Consider the following 12,636-nt stretch of genomic DNA (forward strand, 5'->3'; position numbering starts at 1 on the left):
TGGCGGACACTCCGAAATCACCTGTTGCGCATGCCGGAACCACCTCTCAGACGTGCCGGACACGCCGGAATCACCTACCGGACAGACCGGAACCACCTGCCGAGCACGCCAGAGCCAACTGTTTGACTCGCTGGAACCACCTGCCGGACAAGCCAATATTAACTGCTGGCTATGCCAGAACCACCTGGGGGACGGTCCGGAATCACCTGACAGCCATGGCGGAACCACCTCTCAGACGTACCAGAACCACCTGCCGGAGAAGCTGGAAACACGTCCTGGAGAGTCTGGAACCACCTGCCGGGCAAGCCTGAACCACCTGCCAAGCACAACGGAACAACCTGCCAGACACGCCAAAATCACCTGCGTGTTATTCCAGAACGACTTGGAGGACTCTCTGGGATGACCTGCCGGGCATGCCGGAACCACCTCTCAGACGTGCCAGAACCATGTGGCGGACAGTCCGGAATCACCTGTTGGGCATACGCAACCACCTCTGACACGTACCAGAACCACGTGCCGTGCACGCCGGAACCACCTACCGGACAGACCGGAATCAACTTTTGGGCATGCCGGAACCACCAGTCAGATGTGCCAGAAACACGTGCCGTAGACGCCGGAAGCACCTGCCGAGCACGTCGCAACCACCTGCTCAACTCGACAGAACCACCTGCCGGACACGCCACAACCAGTTGGGGAACACTTCGGAATCACCTGCCGGGCTTGCTGGAACCACCTGCCGGTCATGCCAAAATCACCTGCCAACTACGCCAGAACCGCTTGGCGGACACTGCGGAAACACCTGTCGGGCCGGCTGGAACCACATCTCAGACGTGCCAGAAACGTGTTCATGAGATGCTGGAACCACACCCCGAACAGACGGATACCACCTGCCAGAACCGCCTGAACCACCTGCTGAGCACGCCGGAACCACCTGCTCGACTCACCGGTAACACCTCCCTGACACGCCAAAATCACCTGCTGGGTATGCCAGAACCACATGACGGACACTCCGGAATCATCTGCCGGACACGCCGGAACCAGCTCTCAGACATACCAGAACCAAGTGCCGGAGACGCCGGAAGCACCTGCCAAGCATGCCAGAGCCACCTGCTCGACTCGCCAGAAACACCTGCTGGACACGCCAAAATCACCTGCCGGGTATGCCAGAACCACCTGGCAGACACTACGGGATCACCTGCCGCGCATGCTGGAACCACCTCTCAGACGTGCCGGAAGCACGTGCCAGACACGCCGGAAACACCTACCGGACAGACCGGAACCACCTGCCGAGCACGCCGGAGCCACCTGTTCGACTCGCTGGAACCACCTGCCGGACAGGCCAATATCAACTGCTGGCTATGCCAGAACCACCTGGGGGACAGTCCGGGATCACCTGCCAGCCATGGCGGAACCACCTCTCAGACGTACCAGAACCACCTGCCGGAGAAGCTGGAAACACGTCCTGGACAGACTGGAACCACGTGACGGCCATGCCTGAACCACCTGCCGGACAGGCCAAAATCACCTGCGGGCTACGCCAGAAACACTTGGACGACTCTCCGAAATGACCTGCCGGGCATGTTGGAACCACCTCTCAGACGTGCCAGAAGCACGTGGCGGACAGTCCGGAATCACCTGTTGGGCATACGCAACCACCTCTGAGACGTACCAGAACCACGTGCCGTGCACGCCGGAACCACCTACCGGACAGACCGGAATCCACTTTTGGGCATGCCGGAACCACCAGTCAGATGTGCCAGAAACACGTGCAGGAGACGCCGGAAGCACCTGCCGAGCACGTCGCAACCACCTGCTCAACTCGCCTGAACCACCTGCCGGACACGCCAAAATCACCTGCCCGCTACACCAGCACCACTTCGGGGACAAGCCGGAATCACGTGAGGGGCATGCCGGCACAGCCTCTCAGACTGAACCTCGTGCCGGACACCGCAGAACCAGCTGCCGGACAGACCGGAACCACCTGCCGGACACGCCGGAACCACCGGCTCGACCCGCCGGAACGACCGCTGGACATGCAAAATCACCTGCCGGCTACGCCGGAAACACTGGGCGAACACTCCGGAATCACCTGCCGGGCATGCCGGAACGACCTCTCAGATATGCCAGAACCACGTGCCAATGACCCCGGAAGCACCTGCCGAGCACGCCGGAGCCACCTCCTCGACTCGCCAGAACCACCTACCTGACATGCCCAAATCACCAGCCGGGTATGGCAGAACCACTTGGCGGACACTCCGGAATCATCTGCGGACATGCCGGAACCAGCTCTCAGACACCCCAGAACCACGTGCCGGAGACGCCGGAAGCACCTGCCGAGCATGCCGGAGCCCCTGCTCGACTCGCCAGAAACACCTGCCGGACAAGCCAAAATTACCTGCCGGGTACGCCAGAACCACCTGGCGGACACTCCGAAATCACCTGTCGCGCATGCCGGAACCACCTCTCAGACGTGCCGGACACGCCGGAATCACCTACCGGACAGACCGGAACCACCTGCCGAGCACGCCAGAGCCAACTGTTTGACTCGCTGGAACCACCTGCCGGACAAGCCAATATTAACTGCTGGCTATGCCAGAACCACCTGGGGGACGGTCCGGAATCACCTGACAGCCATGGCGGAACCACCTCTCAGACGTACCAGAACCACCTGCCGGAGAAGCTGGAAACACGTCCTGGACAGTCTGGAACCACCTGCCGGCCAAGCCTGAACCACCTGCCAAGCACAACGGAACAACCTGCCAGACACGCCAAAATCACCTGCGTGTTATTCCAGAACGACTTGGAGGACTCTCTGGGATGACCTGCCGGGCATGCCAGAACCACCTCTCAGACGTGCCAGAACCATGTGGCGGACAGTCCGGAATCACCTGTTGGGCATACGCAACCACCTCTGACACGTACCAGAACCACGTGCCGTGCACGCCGGAACCACCTACCGGACAGACCGGAATCAACTTTTGGGCATGCCGGAACCACCAGTCAGATGTGCCAGAAACACGTGCCGTAGACGCCGGAAGCACCTGCCGAGCACGTCGCAACCACCTGCTCAACTCGCCAGAACCACCTGCCGGACACGCCACAACCAGTTGGGGAACACTTCGGAATCACCTGCCGGGCTTGCTGGAACCACCTGCCGGTCATGCCAAAATCACCTGCCAACTACGCCAGTACCACTTGGCAGACACTGTGGAAACACCTGTCGGGCCGGCCGGAACCACATCTCAGACGTGCCAGAACCATGTGCATGAGATGCTGGAACCACACCCCGAACAGACGGAAAACACCTGCCAGACCCGTCTGAACAACCTGCCGAGCACGCCGGAGCCACCTGCTCGACTCGCCGGAACCACCTACCTGACATGCCCAAATCACCAGCCGGGTATGCCAGAACCACTTGGCGGACACTCCGGAATCATCTGCCGGACATGCCGGAACCAGCTCTCAGACACCCCAGAACCACGTGCCGGAGACGCCGGAAGCACCTGCCGAGCATGCTGGAGCCACCTGCTCGACTCGCCAGAAACACCTGCCGGACACGCCAACATCACCTGCCGGGTACGCCAGAACCACCTGGCCGACACTCCGAAATCACCTGTCGCGCATGCCGGAACCACCTCTCAGACGTGCCGGAAGCACGTGCCGGACACGCCGGAATCACCTACCGGACAGACGGGAACCACCTGCCGAGCATGCCGGAGCCACCTGCTCGACTCGCCAGAAAGACCTGCCGGACACGCCAAAATCACCTGCCAGGTACGCCAGAACCACCTGGCGGGCACTCCGAAATCACCTGTCGCGCATGCCAGAACCACCTCTCAGACGTGCCGGACACGCCGGAATCACCTACCGGACAGACCGGAACCACCTGCCGAGCACGCCAGAGCCACCTGTTCGACTCACTGGAACCACCTGCCGGACAAGCCAATATTAACTGCTGGCTATGCCAGAACCACCTGGGGGACGGTCCGGAATCACCTGCCAGCCATGGCGGAACCACCTATCAGACGTACCAGAACCACCTGCCGGAGAAGCTGGAAACACGTCCTGGACAGTCTGGAACCACCTGCCGTCCAAACCTGAACCACCTGCCAAGCACAACGGATCAACCTGCCAGACACGCCAAACTCACCTGCGTGTTATGCCAGAACCACTTGGAGGACTCTCTGGGATGACCTGCCGGGCATGCCGGAACTGCCGGGGTCCCGCCCCGGCGGAGTCCAGGTTCCTGAGGGATGGACGGCGTCGGCGCGATGAGGGAGGGGGAAAATAAAGGGGACGTGAGACTTGGGTTGGTGTTAGCAAGTCCGACTTTACTGTGCACAAGTGTCGTTTATATATTTTTCAGGATTAGTACAGAAATAGTTTTACAAATATTCTCAGAGAGATAAGGAAGTAAGAAACGAGCACAAGAATATTTATTAGCATTCCATTCTATAGAGCATAAGGTTAATGATCGTCTTCTCTGCAATTAACTAGTGTTTGTTGTCTCTAAGCTAAAGGAGATAGGTACCTAGGCGTCTGTTGTAATTCATGGTAAAGTTAAATCAAAGAGAGAAGGTCCAGGCCTCCGGACAGGGCAGCAGCCCGTCTGGTTACATCCTGGTGGAGCCATCCCTGCCTCCCTCAATCATTTACGCCATTAGTGTAGATGGTTAATGGGAACAAAAGGTGACTCCAGGGTGTCTTATCCCCAGGGCTATCTGCATTCTCAGCGGGCAGTTAAACATCTTTACTTTTTCGCGCCCTTTAGGGGGTGGAAGCATTCCTTTGTCTTTTAGATTGTAGAGCTAACGGTCCCTTAAGTACACTGCCGGAGAAAGTATCATATTGTTAGTAAAGTAAAGGGCTGAAAAGCTAAGCTAAACTATAAATCTTCAAGAATAAAAAAGAGAAATAAGTATACACATAACCTTGATAGAAAGCATGCATATAATTCAGAAAATATCGGGGGTGTTGGCCGGCCATTCTTCACCGAGGGGCATTCTTGCACCCCTCGGCCCTTCTACTCACCAATTATTTATTATTTATTGCTTTTAGGAGAAAACCTCTATAACATTTTAACAGAAAGCAGAAGGTCAAGAATAATATATAGATACTTCTTGATCATCCAATTAACCAGCAAACTTAGAAGGACGATGCATATGTATATTTAGACAAAGAACTGGAGGGAGAAGGAAACATTAACCAGATGGAGGCCATAAACCTAATTCGACATCTTATCTGGGCAGGATTCCTTTCTGATTGTCTCACATGGGACTGTGTGCTCCTCCATTAATTAACTGAAAAATATCTTGAAAGTTACCTGCAGGTGGTCACATTCTCTTACTGTATCTAATTTTCCCGGGAGGTAGTGCCTCCCAAGCAGCCACCCAAAGGAGTGAAAACTGGAGGTTAAGAAAGGAAAAGGAATGAAGGGCAGTTAAAAGCAGCACAGGTTTCAGAACTATGTGAGGGGCTGGCCGGTTATTCTTCACCAAGGGGCGACCCTGCACCCCTCAGCGTTAATCGGCTGGACCCTGTCAAACAGCCGATCAAATGATGTAGCCACGGCTCCCAGCACGGAACCACCTCTCAGACGTGCCAGAACCATGTGGCGGACAGTCCGGAATCACCTGTTGGGCATGCGCAACCACCTCTGAGACGTACCAGAACCACATGCCGTGCCGGCTGGAACCACCTACCGGACAGACCGGAATCACATTTCGGGCATGCCGGAACCACCTGTCAGATGTGCCAGAAACACGTGCCGGAGACGCCGGAAGCACCTGCCAAGCACGTTGGAACCACCTGCTCAACTCGTCTGAACCACCTGCCGGACATGCCAAAATCACCTGCCGACTATGCCAGAACCACTTGGCGAACACTCCGGAATCACTTGCCGGGCATGCAGGAACCACCTCTCAGACATGCCAGAACCCCGTGCCAATGACCCCGGAAGCACCAGCCGAGCACGCCGGAACCACCTGCTCGACTCGCCAGAACCACCTGCCGATCACGCAAAAATCACCTGCCGGCTACGCCACAACCAGTTGGTGAACACTTTGGAATCACCTGCCAGGCTTGCTGGAACCACCTGCCAGTCATGCCAAAATCACCTGCCAACTACGCCAGAACCGCTTGGCGGACACTGCGGAAACACCTGTCGGGCCGGCTGGAACCACATCTCAGACGTGCCAGAAACGTGTTCATGAGATGCTGGAACCACACCCCGAACAGACGGAAAACACCTGCCAGACCCGTCTGAACAACCTGCCGAGCACGCCGGAGCCACCTGCTCGACTCGCCGGAACCACCTACCTGACATGCCCAAATCACCAGCCGGGTATGCCAGAACCACTTGGCGGACACTCCGGAATCATCTGCCGGACATGCCGGAACCAGCTCTGAGAAACACCAGAACCACGTGCCGGAGACGCCGGAAGCACCTGCCGAGCATGCCGGAGCCACCTGCTCGACTCGCCAGAAACACCTGCCGGACACGCCCAAATCACCTGCCGGGTCCGCCAGAACCAACTGGCGGACACCCCGAAATCACCTGTCGCGCATGCCGGAACCACCTCTCAGACGTGCCGGAAGCACGTGCCGGACACCCCGGAATCACCTACCGGACAGACCGGAACCACCTGCCGAGCACGCCGGAGCCACCTGTTCGACTCGCTGGAACCACCTGCCGGACAGGCCAATATTTACTGCTGGCTATGCCAGAACCACCTGGGGTATGGTCCGGAATCGCCTGCCAGCCATGGCGGAACCACCTCTCAGACGTACCAGAACCACCTGCCGGAGAAGCTGGAAACACGTCCTGGACAGTCTGGAACCACCTGCCGGCCAAGCCTGAACCACCTGCCAAGCACAACGGAACAACCTGCCAGACACGCCAAAATCACCTGCGTGTTATGCCAGAACCACTTGGATGACTCTCTGGGATGACCTGCCGGGCATGCCGGAACCACCTCTCAGACGTGCCAGAACCATGTGGCGGACAGTCCGGAATCACCTGTTGGGCTTGCGCAACCACCTCTGAGACGTACCAGAACCACATGCCGTGCAGGCTGGAACCACCTACCGGACAGACCGGAAACACCTTTCGGGCATGCCGGAACCACCTGTCAGACGTGCCAGAAACACGTGCCGGAGACGCCGGAAGCACCTGCCAAGCACGTTGGAACCACCTGCTCAACTCGCCTGAACCACCTGCCGGACATGCCAAAATCACCTGCCGACTATGCCAGAACCACTTGGCGAACACTCTGGAATCACTTGCCGGGCATGCAGGAACCACCTCTCAGACATGCCAGAACCCCGTGCCAATGACCCCGGAAGCACCAGCCGAGCACGCCGGAACCACCTGCTCGACTCGCCAGAACCACCTGCCGATCACGCAAAAATCACCTGCCGGCTACGCCACAACCAGTTGGTGAACACTTTGGAATCACCTGCCAGGCTTGCTGGAACCACCTGCCAGTCATGCCAAAATCACCTGCCAACTACTCCAGAACCGCTTGGCGGACACTGCGGAAACACCTGTCGGGCCGGCTGGAACCACATCTCAGACGTGCCAGAAACGTGTTCATGAGATGCTGGAACCACACCCCGAACAGACGGATACCACCTGCCAGAACCGCCTGAACCACCTGCTGAGCACGCCGGAACCACCTGCTCGACTCACCGGTACCACCTCCCTGACACGCCAAAATCACCTGCTGGGTATGCCAGAACCACTTGGCGGACACTCCGGAATCATCTGCCGGACATGCCGGAACCAGCTCTCAGACACACCAGAACCAAGTGCCGGAGACGCCGGAAGCACCTGCCGAGCATGCCGGAGCCACCTGCTCGACTCGCCAGAAACACCTGCCGGACACGCCAAAATCACCTGCCGGGTACGCCAGAACCACCTGGCGGACACTCCGAAATCACCTGTCGCGCACGCCGGAACCACCTCTCTGACGTGCCGGAAGCATGTGCCGGAAACGCCCGAATCACCTACCGGACAGACCGGAACCACCTGCCGAGCACGCCGGAGCCACCTGTTCGACTCCCAGGAACCACATGCCGGACAGGCCAATATCAACTCCTGGCTATGCCAGAACCACCTGGGGGACAGTCCGGGATCACCTGCCAGCCATGGCGGAACCACCTCTCAGACGTACCAGAACCACCTGCCGGAGAAGCCGGAAACACGTCCTGGACAGACTGGAACCACGTGACGGCCATGCCTGAACCACCTGCCGAGCACGGCGGAACCACCTCCCGGACATGCCAAAATCACCTGCGGGCTACGCCAGAACCACTTGGACGACTCTCCGAAATGACCTGCCGGGCATGTTGGAACCACCTCTCAGACGTGCCAGAAGCATGTGGCGGACAGTCCGGAATCACCTGTTGGGCATACGCAACCACCTCTGACACGTACCAGAACCACGTGCCGTGCAGCCGGAACCACCTACCGGACAGACCGGAATCAACTTTTGGGCATGCCGGAACCACCAGTCAGATGTGCCAGAAACACGTGCCAGAGACACCGGAAGCACCTGCCGAGCACGTCGCAACCACCTGCTCAACTCGCCTGAACCACCTGCCGGACACGCCAAAATCACCTGCCCGCTACACCAGCACCACTTCGGGGACAAGCGGGAATCACGTGAGGGGCATGCCGGGACAGCCTCTCAGACTGAACCTCGTGCCGGACACCACACAACCACCTGCCGGACAGACCGGAACCACCTGCCGGACACGCCGGAACCACCGGCTCGACCTTCCGGAACGACCGCTGGACATGCAAATTCACCTGCCGGCTACGCCGCAAACACTTGGCGAACACTCCGGAATCACCTGCCGGGCATGCCGGAACCACCTCTCATATATGCCAGAACCACGTGCCAATGACCCCGGAAGCACCTGCCGAGCACGCCAGAACCACCTGCTCGACTCGCCAGAACCACCTGCCGGACACGCAAAAATCACCTGCCGGCTAGGCCACAACCAGTTGGGGAACACTTCAGAATCACCTGCCGGGCTTGCTGGAACCACCTGCCGGTCATGCCAAAATCACCTGCCAACTACCACAGTACCACTTGGCGGACACTGTGGAAACACCTGTCGGGCCGGCCGGAACCACATCTCAGACGTGCCAGAACCATGTGCATGAGATGCTGGAACCACACCCCGAACAGACGGAAAACACCTGCCAGACCCGTCTGAACAACCTGCCGAGCACGCCGGAGCCACCTACCTGACATGCCCAAATCACCAGCCGGGTATGCCAGAACCACTTGGCGGACACTCCGGAATCATGTGCCGGACATGCCGGAACCAGCTCTCAGACACACCAGAACCACGTGCCAGAGAGTCCGGAGGCACCTGCCGAGCATGCCGGAGCCACCTGCTCGACTCGCCAGAAACACCTGCCGGACACGCCAAAATCACCTGCCGGGTACGCCAGAACCACCTGGCGGACACTCCGAAACCACCTGTCGCGCATGCCGGAACCACCTCTCAGACGTGCAGGAAGCACGTGCCAGACACGCCGGAATGACCTACCGGACAGACCGGAACCACCTGCCGAGCACGCCGGAGCCACCTGTTCGACTCGCTGGAACCACCTGCCGGACAGGCCAATATCAACTGCTGGCTATGCCAGAACCACCTGGGGGACGGTCCGGAATCACCTGCCAGCCATGGCGGAACCACCTCTCAGACGTACCAGAACCACCTGCCGGAGAAGCTGGAAACACGTCCTGGACAGTCTGGAACCACCTGCCGGCCAAGCCTGAACCACCTGCCAAGCACAACGGAACAACCTGCCAGACACGCCAAAATCACCTGCGTGTTATGCCAGAACCACTTGGAGGACTCTCTGGGATGACCTGCCGGGCATGCCGGAACCACCTCTCAGACGTGCCAGAACCATGTGGCGGACAGTCCGGAATCACCTGTTGGGCATGCGCAACCACCTCTGAGACGTACCAGAACCACATGCCGTGCAGGCTGGAACCACCTACCGGACAGACCGGAATCACCTTTCGGGCATGCCGGAACCACCTGTCAGATGTGCCAGAAACACGTGCCGGAGACGCCGGAAGCACCTGCCAAGCACGTTGGAACCACCTGCTCAACTCGCCTGAACCACCTGCCGGACATGCCAAAATCACCTGCCGACTATGCCAGAACCACTTGGCGAACACTCCGGAATCACTTGCCGGGCATGCAGGAACCACCTCTCAGACATGCCAGAACCCCGTGCCAATGACCCCGGAAGCACCAGCCGAGCACGCCGGAACCACCTGCTCGACTCGCCAGAACCACCTGCCGATCACGAAAAAATCACCTGCCGGCTACGCCACAACCAGTTGGTGAACACTTTGGAATCACCTGCCAGGCTTGCTGGAACCACCTGCCAGTCATGCCAAAATCACCTGCCAACTACGCCAGAAGCGCTTGGCGGACACTGCGGAAACACCTGTCGGGCCGGCTGGAACCACATCTCAGACTTGCCAGAAACGTGTTCATGAGATGCTGGAACCACACCCCGAAAAGACGGATGCCACCTGCCAGAACCGCCTGAACCACCTGCTGAGCACGCCGGAACCACCTGCTCGACACACCGGTACCACCTCCCTGACACGCCAAAATCACCTGCCCGCTACACCAGCACCACTTCGGGGACAAGCCGGAATCACGTGAGGGGCATGCCGGCACAGCCTCTCAGACTGAACCTCGTGCCGGACACCACAGAACCACCTGCCGGACAGACCGGAACCACCTGCCGGACACGCCGGAACCACCGGCTCGACCCGCCGGAACGACCGCTGGACATGCAAAATCACCTGCCGGCTACGCCGGAAACACTTGGCGAACACTCCGGAATCACCTGCCGGGCATGCCGGAACCACCTCTCAGATATGCCAGAACCACGTGCCAATGACCCCGGAAGCACCTGCCGAGCACGCCGGAACCACCTGCTCGACTCGCCAGAACCACCTGCCGGACACACAAAAATCACCTGCCGGCTACGCCACAACCAGTTGGGGAACACTTCGGAATCACCTGCCGGGCTTGCTGGAACCACCTGCCGGTCATGCCAAAATCACCTGCCAACTACGCCAGTACCACTTGGCGGACACTGTGGAAACACCTGTCGGGCCGGCCGGAACCACATCTCAGACGTGCCAGAACCATGTGCATGAGATGCTGAAACCACACCAGAACAGACGGAAAACACCTGCCAGACCCGTCTGAACAACCTGCCGAGCACGCCGGAGCCACCTACCTGACATGCCCAAATCACCAGCCGGGTATGCCAGAACCGCTTGGCAGACACTGCGGAAACACATGTCGGGCCGGCTGGAACCACATCTCAGACGTGCCAGAAACGTGTTCATGAGATGCTGGAACCACACCCCGAACAGACGGATACCACCTGCCGGAACCGCCTGAACGACCTGCTGAGCACGCCGGAACCACCTGCTCGACTCACCGGTACCACCTCCCTGACACACCAAAATCACCTGCTGGGTATGCCAGAACCACTTGGCGGACACTCCGGAATCATCTGCCGGACATGCCGGAACCAGCTCTCAGACACACCAGAACCAAGTGCCGGAGACGCCGGAAGCACCTGCCGAGCATGCCGGAGCCACCTGCTCGATTCGCCAGAAACACCTGCCGGACACGCCAAAATCACCTGCTGGGTACGCCAGAACCACCTGGCGGACACTCCGGAATCACCTGCCGTGCATGACGGAACCACCTCTCAGACGTGCCGGAAGCACGTGCCAGACACGCCGGAAACACCTACCGGACAGACCGGAACCACCTGCCAAGAACGCCGGAGCCACCTGTTCGACTAGCGGAACCACCTGCCGGACAGGCCAATATCAACTGCTGGCTATGCCAGAACCACCTGGGGGACAGTCCGGGATCACCTGCCAGCCATGGCGGAACCACCTCTCAGACGTACCAGAACCACCTGCCGGAGAAGCTGGAAACACGTCCTGGACAGACTGGAACCACGTGACGACCATGCCTGAACCACCTGCCGAGCACGGCGGAACCACCTGCCGGACATGCCAAAATCACCTGCGGGCTACGCCAGAACCACTTGGACGACTCTCCGAAATGACCTGCCGGGCATGTTGGAACCACCTCTCAGACGTGCCAGAAGCACGTGGCGGACAGTCCGGAATCACCTGTTGGGCATACGCAACCACCTCTGACACGTACCAGAACCACGTGCCGTGCACGCCGGAACCACCTACCGGACAGACCGGAATCAACTTTTGGGCATGCCGGAACCACCAGTCAGATGTGCCAGAAACACGTGTCGGAGACGCCAGAAGCACCTGCCGAGCACGTCGCAACCACCTGCTCAACTCGCCTGAACCACCTGCCGATCACGCAAAAATCACCTGCCGGCTACGCCACAACCAGTTGGTGAACACTTTGGAATCACCTGCCAGGCTTGCTGGAACCACCTGCCAGTCATGCCAAAATCACCTGCCAACTACGCCAGAACCGCTTGGCGGACACTGCGGAAACACCTGTCGGGCCGGCTGGAACCACATCTCAGACGTGCCAGAAACGTGTTCATGAGATGCTGGAACCACACCCCGA

The sequence above is a fragment of the Equus caballus genome, chromosome 15, assembly GCF_041296265.1.
Source record: "Equus caballus isolate H_3958 breed thoroughbred chromosome 15, TB-T2T, whole genome shotgun sequence".
NCBI classification, from domain to species: Eukaryota; Metazoa; Chordata; class Mammalia; order Perissodactyla; family Equidae; genus Equus; species Equus caballus.